Source organism: Budorcas taxicolor, chromosome 9 (genome assembly GCF_023091745.1).
Source record: "Budorcas taxicolor isolate Tak-1 chromosome 9, Takin1.1, whole genome shotgun sequence".
Taxonomy (NCBI): domain Eukaryota; kingdom Metazoa; phylum Chordata; class Mammalia; order Artiodactyla; family Bovidae; genus Budorcas; species Budorcas taxicolor.
Window position 1 is genome coordinate 30222943 of NC_068918.1, and position 24314 is coordinate 30247256.

The following is a 24314-nucleotide window of genomic DNA, read 5'->3' on the forward strand; positions in this document are numbered from 1 at the left end:
TCAGTTCATTCTAATTTATTCCGTTTTATCCCCTTCCTTTTCCTCCTCCCCCTCCTTATAATTACTAATAATATTAACCGTGCGTTTCCAGGTTTCTCTTTTTTCCAGGTTTCTGTGATGGGATTCTCCCTTGCTCCGCACTCTTCGGTTTGATCAGAGAAAACAATTTAATCATCCTAACAGTTTCCCAATTTATTCTCCCACCTTCAAATTAAACGACAACAGAAAGGAAAGATAGCCCTTTCTCAAGGCAGGTTCCCATGGTTGTGAGGGAATGGCAGATGCCTTTCTGCAGTAGCGGCTGCAACCTTCTCCAAAGCAGAAACTGAAGCTCACACTCTCCTCTTCTTTCCTTACCCTAACCCACTACCTCAAGTCCACGTAAACCTTAAAAAACACACACGCACAACTCCTCCAATCTAGTATCCCCTCTCACACCCTTACAACACAAGCACACCAGGATGCCCAATGCCACCGGAACGCTCTGCCCACTCGGTGGCCCCACCCATCGCCGCCCCGCCCCCGCTTCAACCACCAATGGTCGCCGCCCGCTGCTCCCGAGGGGCTCGTTGATTGGACAGTGGAGCCTGCCACTCTCGCGGGGCCTCCCGCCCTCCCTCACTCCCCGCTGGGGCTGGAGGGGCTGGAGCATCAGCCCGAGTAGCTCGGAGCAGCCGCGGCAGCGGCGGCGCGTCCTTGCAGTTGCGCCATCTGTCAGGAGCGGAGCCGGCGGGGAGGGGGCTGCCGCGAGAGAGGAGGAGGGGTCGCCGCGAGCCGAAGGCCGCCGAGACCCGCCCGCCAACCGGCCGAGGGAGCAGAAGAGAGGCTGCCCTCGGAGCCGCGCGTCCATCACCGCCCGGGCGCGCGGCGCTTCACCCCGCGCACCGAGGGCTCCCCAGGCGCACACAAAGCCGCCGCCCGCGCCTGGGAGGGATCCGGTCGCCGGGCCGGGGACACCCGGCGCCGCCCCCTGGGCACTCTCAGAAGGCCCACCGGCTCCCGGGCCCGCCGAGCAACCACCGGAGCCGCTTCGGCCGCGCCGGAGGAGGCGGGGAGTGGACCATGTGAATGGGCTCCGGAGCCTGAGCGCAGCGCAGGTAAGCGGCCGGGGATGCGCCGCGGGGCCGCGGGGATGCTGCGGAGATGCGGGCCGCGGGCGCCGAGCGCAGCGCCGCCCCCGCCGCGGGGCCCGGCGCTGCAGTCTCTTGGCCATCGTCGCCTCTGGGGCTCCCCGCGGGGCTGCCAGGGACTTGGCCTCGCTTGGAGTCTTCCTGTGGTCCCTCCGGAGGACACCTCTGCGGCCTGCAGCCCCGAGGTAGCGCAGGGCTGGGGGGTCCATTTCCTCAGGGTGTGAATAGGGATTGGCTTGGGGGGTGGCTAGGCTGGCCCAGACTCCGCCTCCGCCCTCTTTTCGGGGCCCCCCGCGGGGACCCGGGCTGTGTGTGTTGTTTTAATGTCAGGGATGATGTAATCACTTAATAATTGATGCCCCGTGCTGCTTCCCTCCCCACCCCACTCCACCCCTGCCCCACTCCTCCACCTCTCGGCCTCCTCCTCCTGTGGCCGTCGCCTTTCCCATCGCATCCTCCAGCTTATTTCTGGCACCTCCCTTGCACTTCCCCCATCCTCCCCTCGACTCTTCCTGTGCCACCACCCACCCTTCCCCAGTCCCCCGTGCTGGAGCCTTAGCTCCTCTTCCTCTGACCCCTCCGCCCCTCCTGCTCCCTCAGGCTCCTTTCTCCTTCCTTCTCAGCTCTCTGGATTTCCTCTCTACTTCCCTAGATCGATGACTGTTTTTGTTTGGTCGCCTCCCCTCTCTTATCTCTGCGGCCACAGGCGGAGGGGACTGAGCCAGAAAGAGGCCACCAGGCTTGGGCCTCGGCGGAGATTTGCTGGGACTGAGTGAGAAGAGGGATAATAAAATCACCCTTCTCGCCCCTCCTCCCACCAATAAATCACACAGACTCGCCGGGTGTGTGTGTGTATGTGTGTGTGTGACACAAAGAGCCCTTTCAGTGCACAGAGAGGAGACGCATAAAGTGCCCAAGGGTGGGTGCGATGCTTCTTGTTTCTCTTCCCTGGGGCTTCCCTTTTGCTCAGATAAAGCAGTCGATCTTCTCTCTGAGAGTCTTTCCTGCCACATTTACCAAAAAATAAAAGGCCCCAGATGCAGGGTGGCAGGTGCTGCCGTTTTGCTGTATTCATGGACCGGTAGTGTTGACTGGTGGCTGCAGTACTTCTTAGATTGAAGGGGGAATTGATTTCAGCTGTCTGAAGAGTTGCTTTACTCTCAGGGTAGCACCCTCCCTTGCCCAGTTTTAACTCCCTTTCATGGCAGGGGGTAGGATACATGGGTGTGGGAGAGGGAGAATTTTGTTTCCAAAAGAGAGTTATATTGATGTTTGCTAGGAGTGAGGCAGCCTAACTTGCTTCTCTCAAGTCTAAGGAGGACTGAAGTCATTTGAAATGCAGTCTTGTCCACCCAGTGATGGTTGTTTCACCCTTGTATTTAAAGAAGCTCCTGGGGACATTGCTAACACAGCAGTAAGTCGTTATTTGGAAGACCATTGGGGACTGTGTCTCTCTTCCCTGCTTCAGGGTACCCTTCAGACAGCCACTTCCTTCCTCTCACCGCCAAGCCACTGCCGTACTTTCCACCCTTTGTGCTCTTTCTCCCAAGTCCCTGCCCCTCTGCCCCTCGGGTCCTGTGCTTTCAGACGAAGGGACTGATTTTTGGAGGAAGTGGTTTTGTTAACTGTCTCAGGTGTTGGAGGCGCTTAGCTATGAACGAAGAAGGTAGAGAATCTTTTGCCTGATCTCTTAAACCATCTGCTTGATGTTCCTCTTAAAAAGGAAATGTAAATGTAAATCTGGGGGCTTAATGTTCCATTCTGTAAGCCAGTGACTGTTACATGCTTAATCAATAATGTCAAAACTTAGGTGGAACCCATTGATTCCTAAGAGCATGGCTCTTTGACTGTTATAAGTAATAGAACTGTCTCAAGTTCTTCAAGAATTTTATTAGAGAAGAATTGTTATGGTTCATTAAACATTTACTCCTGAACTTTCTAAGGACATTCATCTTGGAACATTTTATATTTTAAAAAAAGCAAAAGGGTTAATGAGGGTAGTGTTCAAAACAAAAAAACAAAGCCTTGTTTGTTTGGCCAAACCCAGGAAAGAAAGTACACAATAAGCTCACCCTCTGTTGACCGAGTTCAAGAGAGTGGTGAGGTTGAATGTGAACAAATGCATATTCTGCTTTCTGTACTTTTATTCTCTGCTTTCTCCTGGGTCTGAAATCTCCTAACCCCATCTGATTTGCTTGGGTTCTGTTAAACCTAAGGCCCAGCTCAAAAGTCTTCTACTCTGGGATGCTTTCTCCTCCTTTCCCCTTCAAGCAAATCACCATGCCTCCAATTTTGCTTTCACACTTCAGCAGCTGGCATTATGGTTGGCACGTGTCTATTTCCACCATTAGTTGATCAACACATTGAAAGAAGGAACCTGGTCTTGTTTCAACAAATGTGTTAGGTCTTTGGTATGTGCTAAGCACCTGGCTTAATTAGGCTAATATTAGCAGCTATAACAAATAGGCCTGCAAAAATATAATGACTCAAAAGTAAGAGATGTTTATTATTCCTCATGTAATAGTTCAAAATGGGTATTTCTGATCAGTGGGTGACTTTCCTCCATGCAGTGATTCTGGGCTCCAAATTCCACCATGCCTTGGCGCTCCATTGTAATCTGCTTTCAGCTGGCAGAAGCACAAGGAGAGAGTAGAGGGGATGGACCCACTTTTTAATTACCCTGGCCTGGAAATGACACACATCACTTCTGCTTACAGCCTTTACTTGAGGGATAGTTAAATGGCCACATTAAACTGCAAGGGATCCTGGGAAATAGTCATCATATGACTAGAAAAAAAGTCAAGAAGATATGTATTTGGGGCCAGCAACTTTGCTATATGCCACAACTCAGGTGGTACGAGTGGAAAAGAATCTGCCTGCCATTGCAGAAGACACAAGAGATTGAACCTGGGTTCAGACCCTGGGTTGGGAAGATCCCCTGGAGAAGGAAATGGCAACCCATTTGCCAGGAAAATTCCTTGAACAGAGGAGCCTGGTGGGCTATAGTCCATGGGTCGCAAAAAGTCAGAGCACACACACACCCAACTTTGCTATGTGGTGCTGCTCAACAAGGCATAGTCGTTGCCTTCAAGGACTTTGTAGGTTGATGAGAATTAAATGGAAACCTAGAGCCTTTACCCATTATTGCCTTCATTCTTTTGCTATTGCCAGACTTTTGATTTTACAAGTTCAGACCTTCACGTTTTAAACATGTTTCCAAAAACCTTGGTTTTTTGTTGCTTCTAGTAGCCACTTCCCACCCAGTTATTCCCTGTAATACAGTGATCTGATGGCTATGGTACTGACTTTGATGTGGCTCTCCAGTGCTACCTTTGTTGGCCTGGATTGTTATCTGCTTATTTTATAGACTTCCCGAATGGCCAGGAGAGTCTTTAGAAATCACAGTCCTACCTTCTCTAATTGGAAGAGGAAATGAAAGAGACTCTAGAGGAGAGATTTTTTGCCCCAGGCCATGTTCGTGGGAAGAGAGCCTCACTTGCCCAGCTCTTCAGTCCTGACAGGGTCCCCTCCAGCCTGCAGATGTCTTGAGTGGGTGGGTGACTGTGAGCCCTGCATGTTCCGTGGGATTGAGTTCCCAGAGCCAGGTGAATCACTGGTGTTTTGGATAGCCCCTGTTCTCCACGGGCCTCCCCAGGAGCAATTCTGTCCGTACTAGTCATCAGACTTAGTAATGCACATACTTTTGCTATGTTGTGGTATGTCACTAAATCATGCCCGACTCTTTGGGACCCCACAGACCAGCCCGCCAGGCTCTTCTCTCCATGGAATTTCCCAAGCAAGAATACTGGAGTGGGTTGCCATTTCCTTCTCCAGTTTTTGTGGGTTTTTTTCGCCCTGTGTGTATGCTATAAAAAGTTCATTATATTCATCAGTTCTGTAGACGTTAGCCCAATATCTTATTGTGTGCAAGGCACTGGAAGATAGGATTGTGAAAATGAATACTTCTGCTGTCCTTGCTGTTTGGGAGCTTAGTCTGCTAGAGGAGATAAAAATAATACATAATAGCTAGTTTTATTGAGCATTTACTATATGCCAAGCACTGTTTAAGCTCTAATCTTAATAATGGTATGAACAGCTGAAACTAATATAATATGGTAAATCAACTATTGCTGCTGTTGTTTAGTCGCTAAGTTGTGTCCAACTGTCTTGCAACCCCCTGGACTGTAGCCTGCCAGGCTCCTCTGTCCATGAGATTTTCCAGGCAAGAATACTGGAGCAGGTTGCTATTTCCTCCTCCAGGGGATCTTCCCAAACCGGGGAGTGAACCTGTGTCTCCTGCATTGGCAGACAGATTCTTTATCACTGAGCCACCTGGAAGCCTAACTATACTTCAAGGTTGTTTTTATATGAAGTACTTTGCTTATAATCTCCATTTTACATATGGAAAGTGAAGCAAAGGAGGTTAAATAACTGACTCAAGATCATACACGGCTGGTAAGCAGTAGAGTCAGGATTCAGGTCCAGTTAGTTTGGTCTCAGAGCCTTTGCTCTTAGCCACGAGGCAATATGCAAGATAATACATATGGACATAATGATGATATTGATTAAAATGTGTTACATGCCATAAGGGAGGGTGGCATAAATACTTTGGAAATGGATTCTTTTGGTTGTTGGGAGACATAACTTTATATTTAAATAAAAAATAAAATGTCAATTCCTATTGCCATTCTTTCCATTTTAGACCCTGGTGCTAACCTAGGAAATTAAAAAAAAAAAAAATCTAAAAATGGGAAAGCAAAGCATGTTGATTCTGGAACTACTTTTACTCAGTGTGACTCTCTATTTTAGGATGGATCCTTCTGTGGCCCACAGATAGGTCTATAAGAGTTTGTGAATCGTCCTACACATTTACCCATCAAGCAACATTCATTCGTTGTATCTACCATTTGCCAGACATTGAACTAGATGCCTCAGGAGCAAAGAGTTGTAATCCTGCCTAAGGAACTGCCTGAGGAAGGCTCTGACCACAGTGATAACTGCCATGATTCTGGGTCTGCAAGGCAGCATGAACTCCACAGGGAGGTGGGAAATTGGGGTGGCCAGGCAGAGAAAGCCAGAGGAGGAACTGGCCATTTGAGTGTTGTGTGAAGGCCATTGACCTGGAAGGAGAAGCCGAGGATGCAGATGCACAGACTTTAGGAAAGAGAAAGTGAAAGTCAATCAGTCATGTCCGACTCTTTGCAATCCCAAGGAATTCTCCAGGCCAGAATACTGTAGTGGGTAGCCTTTCCCTTCTCCAGGGGATCTTCCCAACCCAGGGATCGAACCCAGGTCCCCCACATTGCAGGCGGATTCTTTACCAGCTGAGCCACCAGGTAAGCCCAGGAATACTGGAGTGGGTAGCCTGTCCCTTCTCCAGGGGGCCTTCCCAACCCAGGAATCAAACTGGGGTCTCCTGCATTGCAGGCAGATTCTTTACCAACTGAGCTATCAGGGAAGCCTGACTTTTTAGGTAACTGCAAGTAATTTAGAGTGGGTGGGGGTGGTAGAGGGAGAAGATGAGACTGGTGGGAAAATTGAGAACGTTCTTAAAAGTACTTTTTCCAGAAATGCTGTTTAACAGTTGCAAGTAGAGATGCTGCTTTGGTCTGATTTGTTTTATGACCTGTTCGGCCGCAGTATGGGCTGTTGACCAGAGGAGGTCAACATCTATGTAGCTAAGGTAGTTATGGAAACTCAGATGAGCCACTGATGGAGTGCTGCACTGAATTGGGGATGGAACAAGAGAGCCAGGATAAGAGAGGGTGAGACAGTATCTTGTGGGGCTGCGGAGAGGCAGAAGCGGGGGGTCCTTGAGAGTAGGTGGCGAAAGACCTGCAGACAAGCAGTGCAGTAAGAACAGGGAGCGGGTATTTTAATGATGACTTTTATCATGGACACTTTGGACTTTCAGGTCAAGGTATCTTGTAGGCAGTTGAATAGATGGGTCTGGTCTGAGGTGTAAGATATAAATCAGATATAAATCTGTTAGCAGCATATTACAAAATACTGGGAGCTGTGGATATGGACAGTATCAGTGAGGAAGTGTGTTGAATGGAAGAGCAAACAGGGCTGAGAGAGAGCCGGGGGAGCGGAGGTGCCCAGGCCCTGAATGAGAGAGGTGCAGCCAGAGGATTAGGCTCACCAAGGAGGGAGGGGGCCCTGATCCGCAGGAGGGGAGGGCTGTGCCCCTGACGGTAAGCAGGATTGAGAATGAAAAGTGCCGTTGGGTGTTGTATCCAGCCAGAGCAGTGTGACCATAGAAATCGAAAACTCTGCGGCTCCCCAGACCAAGGTAGAAACATGTAGCAAAACCCAGAGAACCTAGAACCATAAGGGACTTAGAGGTCATGTAGTCCGGCTCGTCCATTTCACTTGTGAGGCAAAATGACAACGCAGAGTGGCTGACTGGCTTGTCCAAGATGGCGAAGTCATCACTTAAAGCCAGGTTTTAACCCTTTCAGCCCCGGTGAGGGGTGTGGGCCTGGTGCAACCCCTTCTAGCTAGGCCCAGTTACCTAATCTATTTGTGCCTCCCTGTCTTCACCTTTAAAATGAGTTCCTACTTCAGAGGCTTGTTGAGAGGGGTCAATGAGCTGATCCATGTAAAGCACTTAGTATCCCACATATAGAAAAGCAATGTGTATGCTGCTGTTAATACATATATAGATGTATATATCTATACATACACATATGTATATCTATAATACAACTCATGTACATCTAACTCATATATCCCCTAGGGAAGGGATGAAAATGTATTGTGTACAGAAAAGGAGATTTTGAACATTTTAGAAAGATTTGAGTGATTGTCAGTTCTGAGTCGAGAATTATTGGAAAACATAGGAAATTAGTTGAAATAGTATGATGGCATTTTTAGTAAGTCTTCTTAAGAAGTGCAAAGCCTTTCTATTGTTGAGAATAGAAAACATAAAAGTGCTTTGAAGTTAGCCCTATAAAAGAATGTCTTTGTTTTAGTCAGATAACCAGAATTTTACCCTATCTACAGTGTGCGGGTATGTCCCTTGAGTTTGACTGTAGAAGTCACCGTGACTTTCTGAAGGTAAAATAAACTCCAGTAGGAGTAGGAAAAAATCCCACGAATTATGAATTTCATGCACTTGGTTCCTATGAAAAAAGGGTGATTTGGGTTATTTAGAGAAATATAATTTTTTTTTCCAGTGATTCTAGTTGTGCAGATCTAATTTTTAGCTACTAAAACACATAAGAAGCCTGAACAGTATTATCCAAATGGACATGGGTGACATGAAGTTCAGACAGCTTCCAAATAAGTGGCACTCTGGACTTGATTAGAACACAGTAATCCTGGAAGGGTATAAATTGAATGGATTTATGGTCTAATAAAAACGTGGGAAGAAAAGATAATGCTTACTGACTCATGAAATTTTAACAGCGTTTGTAAGAGTCTGAGTTGTAATATTTGGATGAGAATGTTTTCCCATCCGTCTTGGCCTGCTTCCTGAATGACCCGCGTCATGCCTCGCTCAGGGCATGAAACAGATTCAGGAGCTCTCGGGTGCAGAGGTCATCATTACCTGTTCCGCCCTGTCCCCGCCGTGTCCTCAGGCAGCACCCGTTGGTTTGAGCAAATGTGTATTGAGCACCCATTAACTGTAAGTTTGAGGGAGGGAAAAATAAGATGTGGGAAAGTTTTAGCCCATTGCTAATTTCAATTCAGAAGGCCTTTTCTGAGAACTGTGTTTTTCTGATCTGTATTCCTATCTCTGTGATAGTATAAAAAAGCACACAGCACCACACCACCACTCACCCCTCCCTAAATACACCAGAATAATAATCATACCTGACTTTGTTATTGAATCCTGGAGGCCTGAAATGCTTTACATACAGTAATTTACTTAGTCATCACAACTAGATGAGGCAGGCATTACCTGCATTGGTCAAATGGGAAGATTGAGGCTCAGAAAAGTAATTTGCCCATTGTCACACAGCTAATTACTAGAGAAGCCAGGTCTGTCTGGCTCCTAAACTCACACCTGCTTTTGCTCCAAAACTGTTCTTTGTTCCCTGTGTACTTTCAAACCTTGTTGCTTTTGCCTTGCAGTTACTTCTGTGTTAGGTTTTGGGGGACAGGAAAAGTACCTTTGCCATCAGGGAAGCCCTGCTTCTTCTGATGACTTCATGAAGACTTACTTTCTGGGAAGCCCCTCTTGGTCCTGTTTTGGGGCTCCGTGGCACTTGATTACCACCTCGTCATCACCCTTGTCACAGACTAACTTATAAAGCAGAGTGGGTCCGCTGGGTTGGACAGTAGGAAGATACTGGCCTTTTTTCCTGACTTGGGAGCTCTTTGGAAGTCAGACTCTGTTTTATTTGTGGTTGACTTGCCAGCTCAACATCCAGCACGATTTCATGATGTACTGTTATTATTCCCATTTAACAGATGGGGAAACTGAGGCCTGGAGGTGTAGTGATTTAGCCAGGGTCACACAACTAGTAAGGAGAGCTGGGCTCTGAACCCAGGCAGTCAGTCTGATCCAGAACCAATGTTCTTAATGCTAAATTTGTTCCATCTCTCCAACAAGATTACGAACTGTGAGGCTACAGGCAGCGCCCACCACCTCCTAGCCCAGTACTTCAGAGCTCATACACAGTGAAGATAGGCCCTCTTCTTTCTTCTATCCACCCTGGCAGGGAGACAAACAGGAAACGTCAACCCAGGGCTTATATCATGATAAGGAAAGGGCTTTGGGGCCATGGTTGCATGACTGTTCTCTGACGATCTTAGAGAATGCATGTACCAGGCCCGGTTCTGACTCAGTAGGTATGGGGTGAGTGGAGTTAACCCTGACATCTTTTCTATATGTGAGAATTGCCCTGAGGATGGAACCCATCAGGGAGGCAGCTTCTGAAAGACAAGGAACGAAGAAGCAGAGTGACTGTGAGCCACAGTGGTGGGAGCTGGCCGCTGAAGGGGTAGAAAATCATCCATCAAAGGCAGAGGGAGGTGAGCCCAGGGAGGCTGGGGATCAGAAATCCACCACAGAAAGATCTCTTACCTTGTGTTTTTAAGATTTCTAAGTACCTGCTCCTTTTGAATGTGCTGGTGGGATTTCATCTGATGCAAACACTTTCATTTTCTTCAGAGCTTCCATCTTTGAGGTACCCAAAAATAGTAGGCTTTTCATGGAGTTGTATAAGGATTCCATCTGCTTTATACTGAAAAGTAGGGCTTTAATGGAAAATTAAAAATGAGTCAGATCGCCTTTCCCACAACAAAGCCCAGGGCGCTTTTCCCAACCTTTTCTTCTTCTAATCCTCAGAAAAAGTTACTGAATCTATATTTCTATGAAATTCTGCCCAATTTAAATTCTACTGAAAAGGCAAATAAACACCAGTGAGTTCCTTCATTGCCACACATTGTAGTATCTGGAAGCAATAACAATTTAAAATGTTGTCACGTGTAAAATTTGATTCTTATTTCAGTTTCAATTTTATTCCAGAAATCGTGTGATATGTTGCACATGCATGCAAGGATATTTGAAAAACACTAATTTATGTTAAAGGTTTCTCTCGTTTGCTGTCAGAGTTGGGAGGGGTTCACCTTTTTTCTTATCTAGTTTATTGTCTGACCTCCTAGAAATATAAGCAGCCCCTCACCATTTTCAGATAAAGGGCCTGAGTTGTCACACTCTGTCTTTCTGTATCTTTTATCACCGTTTCCTGCTTGAAAATGCCAGTTCTGTGGCTTTATTTTGTGTGCACCTTTGCCTGATCGATATTCTCTTGATATGTCCTTCACTCTCCTGTGGTTTGCAAATAATGATTCCAGCTGCTTCGTCCTAGCTTTCTAGTTGAGGATGTGTTCCTGATGTGAGGAATCCAAGGAGCAGAGAATTTTTGTGCCTTGCCCACGGTCCGTACATCCAGTTCCTCCTTTAGTTTAGACTAGAGTTCAGGTCTCGTGGAAATCTGTATATGTGGGTCCCGTCTTCTCAACATACCATGACCTCATATGATGGGGTTTTTTGGTCCTCCTGTAGCTTGTAGCTGGAGAAGGCAATGGCACCCCACTCCAGTACTCTTGCCTGGAAAAGCCCATGGGCAGAGGAGCCTGGTAGGCTGCAGTCCATGGGGTTGCTAAGAGTTGGATACGACTGAGCGACTTCACTTTCACTTTTCACTTTCATGCATTGGAGAAGGAAATGGCAACCCACTCCAGTGTTCTTGCCTGGAGAATCCCAGGGAGGGGGGAGCCTGTGGGCTGCTGTCTATGGGGTCGCACAGAGTCGGACACGACTGAAGTGACTTAGCAGGAGCAGCAGCAGTAGCTTGTAGCACACTGTCATTCATAGTGTAGATGCTCAGCAGGTGTCTATTCAGATAGACTCTGGGGCAGGGCACTGGAATCTGCAGCCAGTTTCCTGGCCATCTGCTGTCATCTTCTTGGATATTGAGCTTCTATAGTCTCTGATGGCATCAGCCTCACTCTCTATGGACCCATGTGACTTCGGTTTGGGACTGTGCTATACTGTTTTAGGAACCACCATTGTCTTCTGAGAATGGTGTGTGTTTAAAGCTCTTTTGTCCATAATCTTTAGCTTTTTGTTAAAAATTGAGGATGGTCAGGAAAACAGTTACTTCCTTGCCCTCTGTCATCAGGTTTTCATCAACAGGATTTTCACTAAAAAAAAAAAAAAATATATATATATATATATATACACACATGTATAGGATGTTACCAACAGTGCCTAGTGATGTCCAAAACCAGGGAAAAATGCAGAATGTTTCAAAATCTGGAGGAAACTGGAAAAATATGACAGTGAGTGATGGAAGAGGAAAGAGTGGCAGAATGGACTACAGGGCTGGGCCTGAAAGTGTGGGGCTGCATGAAACCCAGCAATGGCTACGTGAGTGCCATCTCCCCATGCATTCAGGCATAGCTGAAGAATCTCTTTAGCTGGGAAGGAGGGTTCCATCTTAGACTTTAGGTCCTACAGAGTAATGATTTAACACTGTATCCCAACCACAGCCTCTGTATACCCTTCAAAAGACTGATTGACAATAAGCCTTACAAAATGTTTTTCCATGGTTGCGGGAGCGATTGCTTGAGTCATTTCTGTAATATAAGACACAACAGCACAACAGGCGATGTTTGTCAGCCCCACATTAAGAGTCTTCTCAGCTCCCTGTGAAAAGCTCTCTGATTCTTCATTAATGGCTTCCCCTGCCTAGCCCTCACCTGGGTGCCAGGTTTAATGTATCCGAGGGAGAGCCTTAAAAACACATTCTGTGGCTACGGACCACTGCTGCAGCAGAGGGGAAGGGGTGGACCTCATGCTTCACTGTTGTTCGAAATGCCATTATGGTCTTTGGAAAGCAGTAGTGAACTTTTTTTCCGTCCTTCACTATGCACCGTCTATGATTTCAGAGCTTTTCCTGCCCGCCTCCCCACCGCCACAACCACCACCTTAAATATCAGGGATCACACACCACTAACAAAATGCACTTTCCCCTTGGTGAGCCGGTAATGCCACCACTTCATGTATTTATCCAGCTTGTTCATGTTTAGTCACTCTGGTACATGTCAGTGTCAATACTGTCTGTTTTCAGTAGCAAGCTTCTAGAAGGCTGAAAGCACACCTCAGTTAATTTGCTTTGTGCCATGAAACACTACACGGAACTGTGCATTTATTAAGTGCTGGATGATTTTGATTCTGTGCTTCAAGTCTGGTAGGTCTTACGGGTGTTCTCAGTACTTCTGGAATGAGATGTGTCTTGAGTAAATTTTCTTCTTGCAGATAACACATCACATCCAATGCATCTGTAGATCCTCAGCGTCCTGTGTTAGAATCCAGAATTTGGTTGCACATAATGTTTTAGGTTCCATCTTTTATGTTACCCACTTGGGTGAAGATGCAATGATCCCAGCTTCTAATTCTATTAGCAGGTTAGGGCCAAAGCACAGATAGTATGCCATGCTACACCCTTCTTTTCATAGGAGTGTGGTTGACCATATAATTCTCAGTGTCTTATGGTTATTATTTCAACAGATTCTTGATTTCAAACTGCTGAGAGTTGGAGGTAGTTCTTTATGAGGGTGAGAACTGCTCAGTGAAGGCTGATGAGGTGTGATTTAAGAACCTACAAGGACTACAGTGTTAGGAGAAGAACCGCATGCCTCTGTGGGTGTCAGTAGCTCCTGGGAGGTTTGGGTCAGTTTATGCATGTGTGTGTGCTCAGTTGCTACGGTTGTGTCCGACTCTTTGCGACCCCATGGACTGTAGCCCACCAGGCTTCTCTGTCCATGGGATTCTCCAGGCAAGAATACTGGAGTGGGTTGTCAATCCCTGCTCCAGGGAATCTTCCCAACCCAGGAATCAAACCTGCGTCTCCTGCATTGCAGGTGGATTCTTTACTGCTGAGCCACCAGAGAACTGTGGTGTTGGAGAAGACTCTTGAGAGTCCCTTGGACTCCAAGGAGATCAAACCAGCCAGTCCTAAAGGAAATCAATGCTAAATATTCCTTGTAAGGACTGATACTGAAGCTGAAGCTCCAGTACTTTGCGAAGAGCCAACTCATTAGAAAAGATCCTGATGCTGGGAAAGATTGAAGGCAGGAGGAGAAGGCGATGACAGAGGACAGGATGGTTGGATGGCATCACTGACTTAATGGACACGAGTTTGAGTAAGCTCTGGGAGATGGTGAAGGACAGGGAAGCCTGGCGTGCTGCAGTCCTTGGGGTCGCAAAGAGTCGAACATGACTGAGTGACTGAATGACAGCAGTCACCACCAGGGACGCCCCCCTGGACAGTTTGCACCTGAGTGCAATGCAGGGAGAATTGGTGCTTGGAAAACTGCACCCCAAACGTTCTCTGATTGTACCTCAGCCCACCTATACCATAGGGAGAAGAGTCCCCCATCTAGAGTGGCCCAAGGAGAGGCCCAGTGCCCTCCCTTGATCTCACATCCCTGCTTGCGACAGAGGTCGTTTCCAGGGGTGAAAGACCCCAGCCTCCACCCCCACAGCAAGGCGCCCATGCGCTTGAGATACAGAATGGTTGCTGTGGGAGGAACCTTGCTTGTGCTCCCCTGAGCCAGAACATGCAGAAATGATCCACTAGAGAGGACCATTAAGCAGAGAAGGAGCCCTTGTATTAATTTCCTGTGGCTGCCGTAACAAATGACCATGTACCGGGTGACTTAAAACAGTAGAACGTTTCCTTTCACAGTTCTGGGGGCCAGAGGTCTTGAAAGTAAGGTGTCAGCAGGGTTGATTCTTTATGGAGACTCCGAGGAAGACTCTTGAGTCCCACGCCTCTTTCCTAGCTTCCGGTGGCTGCCAGCAACCCTTGACTTTCTTTGGCTTGCAGACCCATTAGTACACTTTTTACCTTCATCTTCACATAGCTTCTCCTCTCTGTGTCTTTATGTGGCCTTCTCTTGTAAATAGGACACTTGTCACTGGTTTAGCTTCCACCCTAATGAGGATGATCTCATCTAGAGATCCTTACCTTAATTACATCTCAAAGACCCTTTTCCCATATAAGGTCACATTCCCAGGTTTCAGGTGGACATATTTTGGAGGCCACCATTCAACCCACCATAGCCCTCATAGGGACAACTATTAGCAGTAACCTGGGAGGAGAAAGAAAGATAAGAAAGATAATGCAAGTTTGAATGCCTACAAAAGAATAGGACAGTACTTTACGTGTGTGATTTTAAACTATTGCTGCAAGATGGGTGAAGCTAACAGTGAAATTTTTTATGTGAAAAGGAGTTCAAAAGCATGGAGTGTCCTGAAAAACTTTTCAGTAAAATTGAAGGCTGAGCCATCATCCAAGGTTGGAAGAATTGGAGATGGGAGGAGACTTGGAGAATACAGAAAAAACCCAAACAGCCAGGAAAATATAGAATAATGTGTTAATAGATTAAAAAGTATTACAGAGAATTAGGGAATCCCCCTTGGAATTTGTGTTTTTAACGGGTCCTTTTAGCCCAGTTTTATAACTGCTTAGTAGTACTTGTCACTTGGGAATGGAAAATCTGACCTGTGGTGACCTACAGTTGAGTTGGTTTGAATAGTCAAATGAGGAGGATGCTCGAAGAGATTAAAGAAAGTGTCAGTTGAATTAGCTGAAAGGGCTTCCCAGGTGGTGTTCATGGTAAAGAATCTGCCTGCCAAAGGAGGGGATGCAGAAGACATGGGTTCCATCTCTGGGTCGGGAAGATCCCCTGCAGTAGGAAATGGCAACCTGCTCCAGTATTCTTGCTTGGAAAATTTCATGGACAAAGGAGCCTGGAGAGCTACAATCCATGGGGTTGCAAAGAGTTAGACGTGACTGAGCACCCAGAGAAGGTAATGGCTGGATAGGGGAGTCAGCTGGAACTGGGATGATGGATAAGGCAAGGAAGGGTCCAGGGTTTTAGGGATGGGTGAACACAGTGGATATGGAGGAGACGCAAGGGCCTTCTCACCCTGGGAAGAAGAAACCTAGGAGGGGGAGAGTTCCGAATGATGCTGAACCAGGTGGCTTCCTGTTGAATGGATCTATTCAACAGTAGAATAGAGAGTAAGGACAATAATTCTTATATAAAGAATTCAAGAAAATGAAAGTCATAGTCCCCTTTCTGCCCTTGCTTCAAATTATGTATAAATGGTGTCTCCAGAGAAATGGCATGTCAGTCCATTGCACTTTTAACAAATCCTGGATGAGTGTTCTGGGACCCCTGAGACCTTGCATTATGACCAGCCGGCTTAGTGGGGATAATATTTTGAACTGGTATTCAATTTACTTTCCCTTCCTTTTAATTCTTGTTGCCCTGGGAGTCTCCCCCATTGAGCCGAAGGATTCCATTACTTCAGGGGGAGGACAGAGTATGGCCTAAGACAAAGAAGACATTGTTCAGTTTCTGACTTCCAAAACAGGACCTTGAAGCCTGTTTCAGCGAGCAGAGTTAGCCCAGGCCTTCATTCAAGAGAGGCAAGCTTTGTTAGCAGAAAATGATTTGTGGATGCTGAGGAGCCGGGTCTCAGAAGAGGTGGCGTGTATTGTACAAAGAGGCTACCAGCAGGAGGAAATGCTTTCCTGGGTTGGAGGATGGAGGTGGCAGAGGTTTGGAGGAGACTCAATTCTCCCGCTCCAGGAGAATCTGCAGGGAGAGAGCACGTGTACCCTGCACCCCTACCTGGAACTCTGGAAGGAAGCCCCAGTGGAGTGGACCCTGCCCTGGGGCACATTTAGGCAGAAACAGCCCTGAGCTGATATCCCTTCCCCCTGTTTCCCAAAGCTTATACATGGCGTGGGAGAAATCCCAACAATCCTTGGACAGCTGTGGAGGTGCTGTGAGAGCTGGGCTGGGGCATCCCAGTGTCAGGACGATGAGGGCACAGAATAGACTGGGTCAGTCCCACTGCTGAGGACTGGCTAAGATTGGGGCAGCAGATTTCCACCAATCACATCAGCAGAACCAGGCCAGCATACAGAACAAAGGGGTGAGACATCCCAGGGAGGCCAGGGAGAGCTTGGAGGGCAGGGCGGAAACCAGGTCCTCACCCCATCATGTGGGGGTCTGTAATCAGCCCCTTGGGGAAGGAGGGAGAGGGAAGGAGCACAGCCCTGAGAGGCAATCTGAGATGAGCTCAATTTGACTAATTGCCCTGAAGGAGCAAAATTTTTAAATCTGAAGGGCAAGTTGTCTTGCAGTAGCAAGATGGGGTTTTTTTTTTCCTATGGTAGGCAGAAATGCAATGGTCATGATCAAGTTGAAATCCGCTATGAAAAATGTGCACAGCTGGGTAGTAATTATAGATTTCAAACCTTGCATATTGCGTTTGAGCTGTGTTTTACCAGGATGATGGTGGTGATGATGGTGACAATGGTGATGGTGGGAAATTTGCCTACTTGTAATCTTGTAGTATACTTTTCCCTTTGTGTAAATTGTGGCTTACCTGTACTTGGTTCATTCTGGGCAAGAAGTGGAAAAATCTGTGCTCTCAAGGACAATCAGAGTTGTCCACTGGGTATTCCAAAGTTTTAGTGAAGATTTGGACTTTCCATGGTTTTAACTAGTGACACTTCTTCTCAGGGTCCTTGGTTGCCATGAAGTCAGGTCAGTGGGAAGTATTAGAATTTCAGGCTTTTCTCTCATGAACTCGGCTGTGATGCTGGAGACTAGAAGATCGTTTTTACTGGGTGTGATCCTTCATATCTTAAAGGTATCAAGGTGAATACTGGAAATTACACTCTCTGACTGACTATAATGGGAGAAGCTCTTCATTTTTATTCAATCCTCATGTACTAAATAAAGCATGAGTTTATAAAGGGATTCATTTCCAAGTATAATTCATAAGTAGTTATCAGAACACTCAAGTGAGGTGGGGGGGGGACCAGTTAGCTCTTTTTAAATACATTTTAATCTCTCTTTGACATTCATGGGAGGATGATGCTGCATTTAAGAAGATGTTTTAAAACCTGCTGTTTCTTGAAATGCCTAGTAATTTTGGAAGGGAAAGCTTTAGTCTCGCTTTAAAAAGCATATGTTTGGTGGGGCGGAGTGAGGTGGGAAGTTGCCTGTTAAGATGCTGCTTATGTATTTTCCTACTCGAAAATTATGGTGACATATAAATACTTCTCACATTTCCCTCATCTGTCAGGCATAGCCAAGGGAGCAAGCGATGGGGAACTATAACCACTTTTTGACAGGAGTCACTAAAATAGTTAAATTATAGAACTTCAAAAAATGTTGATTAACTGATACCATTTCCATAATATTTTTGACCTATGAAATAGTTCCCTTCAAAATCTCAAAATAGAATTTTTAAAAATTAAAAACGTCCCAGATGTTAGAGAAGAAAAAAAAAACTTTTTATATCGTTTATATAAACAACTAAAAGAACATAAGACAGTAACTATTCTTGGTACATGAGGCTTCCCAGGTGGCACAGTGGTAAAGAATATGCTTGCCAGTGCAGGAGACATGGGTTTGATCCCTGGGTCAGAAAGATTTCCTGGAGAAGGGCCTGGCAATATCCTTTAAAGTTGTGTTTTATAGTTAATATTTGAAACTGTTGCTATCTTCAATTGGCATTTATGTATACATAATATTTTTAACAGAAAATAGCATTTTCTACAGATGCACATAAGCTCAGAGCAAATTCTGCTAAATGGAGGCTTTTCTCAAAATAGCATGAAAAGTGTACATATTTAGCCCAAATATTTTCACAAGTCTTTTATCCCCATTCAGGATTCTTATCATCAATAAATATTTGTTATAAGGCAAAACTCATGAAAATAAATTCCTCTATGGTACTTTTAAATGCTTTATCACATTTAGATGACACAGAATCATAGATCATTCCTAATTTCACTCCATTGTAGTACAGAATATAAATGTATCTGATTAAAACCAGGAACATCATCAAAATATTGCCACAAGTTTAGATGCTCCAAAACATCTGTAACCCTATTTTAGAATTAAAACTTGGATACTGACTTCTCTAATGTGGTTAGTGCCTTCCTTTGCTCTTGTTGGGATAAATTTTAACATCTTCCTATTTGTAAGCCTTGTTTTCAGTAACTGCACTTGGTTAAACGCTTTTTAAAATCTGAAATGTTTTGGCACTTCATTCCCTACTTTGAGCAAAGATTTCCAACTGTTTTGGAACAGAACACACCCCAACTTCACAGCATTCATCCACATACCATCACAACACACTTAGGCTGATTTAGAGAATCATTTCTCAAACATTCCTAAACCCTAGTTGATGGTGACAGGCAGCAAAATAGAAGATGTGTACTTACAATGCCACAGTGTTTTTTGTATTCACAGAAACACTTGATCACAAAAATTTCATAGTTCAGTTTTTCTGTTTGCAAGAGACTCTGTAGATGTAGCAATTGCAGTTTGTTAGGATATAGCCACTTGATGAATGCAGTTATGAATTAGGTGTATGCCATACCCACTTCAAATAACTTTCTGCCCATAGGTTTCTTGATTTAGTAAGGACAATTATTTATAGCATCACAAAATGTGTATTCTGCAAAAACAACTTCATCTTGTGTTAAACTTTTGACCAATTAACAGTTGTATTCACACTAGCATGAGATATTCCACCTGTGACAGAATGAACTTTTGCAAGCTTTATTTTGATCCCAGGAAATAGATGGGGGCAAAGAATAAAACCATAATTGAAATTAATGGATTTTCTGTTTAAAACACCTGTTAATACTAACTTACAACCGGAATCATTTGTATGGTTTTTTTCTTCTGCTAATGAAACCAATAAGTTAAAGGTATCACTTCACTTTTCCAATGTGCACCAAAAAAAAACTGAACTCAAAAATAAGCAGAATCAACATAGAATAGCAGTCATTTGATCCAAAGGAAAAGTCATGCTTCCTAGAGTGCTATCAATGAGCCTTCCATAGCTGTCTGTGTTAAATTGTCATCCTTGGGCACAGTCTTATTACAATAACTGTTATGTTAATATTTGCAGTAGCTACTGATGCTTCCTTAGCATCAGTATATTGTATTAGTATATACAGACTTACAGAGTGAATAATATCAGTGAGGCTCCCATGCTAGATAATACCAGAGAACATTTTGTGCGAGCTCACATTCATCATCAACTTTCCTAAAAAAGCAAAAATGTGGTAATTTTTCATTTTTTTTTTCTTTTTCAGCCCATTGTTGCTGAAGGGGCTATTGCAAAGTAAAATGGAATAGCAATCAGTAAATGACAAAAACACTGTCATGAGCACATTCACATCATTTTTGAAAAGGTCTGTTTCCTGCAAATATTTCATGCACACCTAACCTGTAATTTTCTGTTTCCCATGGACGCTTCTGACCGGTGTTTTGTGCATCTCTGGCCACAGCGTGGGTTAGCACAGCTGGCCAGTGCATCCGGTGTGTGGAGGGGTCTGCCAGGAGAGAATGCAAGGAGTTAGCTGCTCTGGCTGCTCATGTCCAGTGCTCTTTATTTTATTGGTGAGCATCCTACCTGTTTTCCTCGAAAGAGAGGTATTTACTGCAGCCAAGACTGGAAAAGGACAGGAAAACAGATGGATTGTCATTGGTTACCATTCCGACTTAATCACATGGTCGGATGGAAATTCTCTTCCCCATGCAATCGTCTAGGAGGCAAGACCATGGCTGAAGCTGGAAGAGCAAAGTGGAGGCTGTGTGCTCAGTCACATCTGATTCTTTGCGACCCCATGGATTGCAGCCTGCCAGGCTCTTCTGTCCATGGGATTTTCCAGGCAAGAATACTGGAGTGAGTTGCCATTTCCTAGTTCAGGGGATCTTCCTGACCCAAGGATTGAACCTGTATCTTCTGGGTCTCCTGCATTGGCAGGTGGATTCTTTACCACTGCGCCACCAAAGTGGAAGGTACCAAACCCAATCTTGGTGCCTTTTAATGCAACTCTTGACAGCAGTCCTTGGTTTAAACAAGTGAAACATCTGGACAAAGCTTCATCTGATGGGCTGCAGGGGCAATGGGTATAATCTGGTGCTTTCACAGATAAGCCAGGACCTAAGGTCACCCAGGCTTCCTGGTGGTTCAGTCAGTGAAGAGTCTGCCTGCATTGCAGGAGACCACCTACAGAGCAGAAGACCTAGGTTCGATCCCTGGGTCGGGAAGATCCCCTGGAGAAGGATATGGCAACCCACTCCAATATTCTTGCCTGGGAAATCCCATGAACAGAGGAGCCTGGTGGGCTACAGTCCATGGGGTCGCAAAGAGTTGGACACAACTGAGCGACTAAACCACTGCAAGTCACCCTAGTCAGAGATCACATTTGTCTGTCTGTTTCATACTGTCCTCTTTTGGCCAGACTGTTCTGATAAGCCTGCTGCTCTGCCCTCCTATATTGCTGGCTTCCAATCCCACTGCTGAGTGAGCTTTTTTTAAAGTCCTTGTGAGAACACATTGCTGGGTAACACCCTTCAGTATTGTCCTCTTGAGCTGGAATAGTTGAACTCTTCACCGTAGCCCAGGGAGCCTCTTAAGCATCCACCCACCCAGCTGGCCCTGTAGATTTTAAGCTTCCAGGTACCACATACCTTGCCTGTCTATTCTCTTCGCCAGGGCGGTTCATGAGAGCCACTCAATACACTTTCTTGAAGGAGTGAATATGATTTGAGTCGATGAAAGGAAAACAGAGGAAGTGTCTTGCTAATCCATGGGAATAAGGAATGCAAGTCTAAATCTCTACATCCTAAATATTATTTCTATCTCTGATAACAGAGTTGAACAGCAGAATGTAACAGGACTACATCCTCCTTCTCCACCATCAGAGGTGTTATGATGCCTACAAACCGTTCTGATTCTCAGTCTCCCAACCCAGGGAGAAAAGTGTGAACTCTAGTGCGTCTATTGTTTCCTCCAGCATTAGGCCAGAAATTTTGTTTGTTGTATACTTGGTGTATGTGGCAAGGAAAGGTGCTTTTCTGATTGATTTGGGGAAAACGGGGCCACATGATGGTGGTGGTGGAAATCACGATTTTGAGATCCGTGTTCTTACATGACTGCTTTCTGTTGGATCTCTTTTTAAAACATGCTGCCGTTCAGTTTCATCATGAATGCCTTTCCAAGGACAGTAAACGGTTTTACACACTATGACATCGTTTCCATGGCAACTAATGTATTTTAGCAAAGAGAGAGACTCTACTAGAAGTAGGCTAAAAAGGACAAATACAGAAATGGCACAGTGTAAAATGTGGGACAATGTGTGTTGTAGTAAAGATTTTTTTTTTCTGACTTCTTGTTTAGGAAAACCTGTGTCAGTAGATCCTGGTTTCTTAGCTCTTAGTAGTAAAATGTTTACTATACCCAATATTATCTAGTATTCTGCTGACACAGTTTCTTTATTTAGTACTTGGATTTTTTTTTTTCCTTGCTTGTCTGTTTGCTTTAACATGTTGTTCGTTCCATTAACATACAACCTTTGTAATTTCACCCATTTTTAAATGGTGAAACTTCATCTTCACCTCGAGTTCTCCTGTGGTAGCCACCTTACATCTCTGCTGCCCTTAATGACAGAGCCTCTGTGGAGGGCTGTCTCCACTACCTGTCTCCACATGGCATCTGTTAAAAAAAATAATCAAAGTCATTCCAAGCAAGATTTTACCCCACTACTTGCTCCAGTTACTCACCTCTCATCCTCTAAGGTTATTACAATTTAGCTCTTGAATTTTTCAGAAGCTAACATGTAAATGTAAGTATGACTGACTGTTAGTCACTCAGTTATGCCTGACACTTTGCAACCCCATAAACTGTAGCCCACCAGGCTCCTCCATCCATGGGATTTTCCAGGCGAGGACCCTGGAGTGGGTTGCCATTTCCTTCTCGAAGGGATTTTCTCAACCCAGGTATCAAACCTGGGTCTTCTGCATTGCAGGCAGATGCTTTTATCATTTGACCTTCAGGGGTTATAAGTATACATTTCAAATAATTCCACAAAGCATCAAGCCCCATGTGGGAGCCTTTGTGTAAACCTAGTTTTAAAAAAGTAAGGGATTGGGTTACCCTGCTTTGTGCGCCTGAATATACTTGGATTTTTTGTTATATGATAACAAAATGCTCTTAAGTAAACCCCAAATGGTGGGCAGATAGCAGTCAGTTTCCTATTTAACAGAAAAAGAAGCCAAGGGAACGCTCTCATGACTTAGAAAGATAGCAAACCAGTCTCTGGGATGGATGCGGGATGATACCCTCATTTATCTTTTGTTGGACCACATGGTGCATTTAAAAAATACAAACCAACATTTAAAAATTGAGCACTTTTATATAAAAACTGAGATTTCCAGCTTCTCAGGAAAAAAAAAAAACACAGGGAGGTCTGGCCAAGCCTGCCTTCCGTCCTGACAACAGCCTGCCCAGGCAGCATTGCAGCTGTCCTCTTGGAATGGAGCAGGGTTCTTCCGCTCACCCCAGCCCCATCTCACATGCTCCATTCATTCCTTTTACCTGCCTGGCTGCTATGGGTTGTTTAATATGTGACTGTTGCTGTACCTTCTCCTTTTGCCCAATCACAAAGCAAATAAATAGCAGAGCTAGGAGCAGAACTTGGTTTCCAAGCCAACTACTTCCTCCCTGGCTGTGTACCAAAATTCTGTGTGTTGGAGTGTAATTCGTAGTTAGTGGTGAGAGGGATCATTAGGAAGCAGAGTCTATGCTTTGCACCTTACTGCTTGCAGTAGAGCCTGTGGTTAATGGTACTAGGCACATTGTTCATATTTGGGGGGGCCTTCCCCTTCTGTTTCTCTCCGAAGGCTGTATGTGCTGTTGGTTGTGATGGGCAAGATGGCAGTGCTCCACTAGTGTTAACATTTCTGTGTGCATAGAAACATAGGCAAGAGGGGGAAAGCTCCCACATCATAACAGTGACCCCAGAGTTTCTAGATTTTTCAGTGAGGTGAGTGAATATTTATATAAAAGAAATAAGAAGGGGGCAGTAGCCCATTGTGTCTGGCATTGGCCAAGGCCCGTGATATCTTCCCAATGTAGGAGGCTCAAGGGTGTCCCCGGCCACTTTTGCTGTCCTCTCCCAGACTCGCCTTTTCCTTTGAATTCCTTCTGGGTCCCCTTGATTTCAGGGAGCTGAGGACACCCTTAAGGGTGGCGTCTACTTGTCCCCAAGCTCTTCACTGCCCTATGCCCCTCACCTCTTTGAACATGTACTCATCACTATGCCCTTTCTAGGGGTGGGTAAGATGGGAGAAGAGGTGCAGGTGCCACCGCCTCAAACCTTCTTAGAAGGTTCATGTGTACAGGAAGACACAGGAGGAGGATGAGCTTGTCTGGGACTAGAAGGAATGGCCAGGGGGGGAGAATTTTTTTTTTTCCTGGGGAAACGGGGTAATGAGGAATACCCCACAACGAAAGGCCTTGTCTGAGCAGGGTCCTGTCCTGGGGCCAGCCCCAGCTGGGGGCTGCACAGCGGAGCAGGGTGCCCTGCGTGTCTGCGTGCAGCTGTGGAGGCCCTGGGTGCCCACTGAGAGAGTGGGCCTGTTCCTGGGTTGCAGGCAGGGAGCCAGGGACTGCCCCCTTGCCAGAGAACATTGAGGCGCTTCTGTGTGCACTCTGTATGTGTCTCAGCTTTCTTTGGAATTGTGGCAGAGTCTGGCCCTGCCTGGTCTTTTTTGTGCCTTGGATCCTAAGTTAAGAATAACCGAAGGAACAGTGCCCCTGCTGAC

At 45.6% G+C, this 24314-nt stretch overlaps 1 protein-coding gene across 3 annotated transcripts in view; it reads left to right on the forward strand.

Annotated features, from left to right (window-relative positions):
• The first annotated feature begins 756 nt into the window (after positions 1–756).
• The window catches only part of FYN (FYN proto-oncogene, Src family tyrosine kinase), a 214668-nt gene continuing 191110 nt past the window's right edge, over positions 757–24314 (forward strand). For all 3 annotated transcript variants that reach the window (XM_052646076.1, XM_052646078.1, XM_052646079.1), the window contains exon 1: positions 757–1097. The gene's annotated coding sequence lies outside the window, so the exon portion shown is untranslated. The remainder of the gene's footprint in view (positions 1098–24314) is intronic.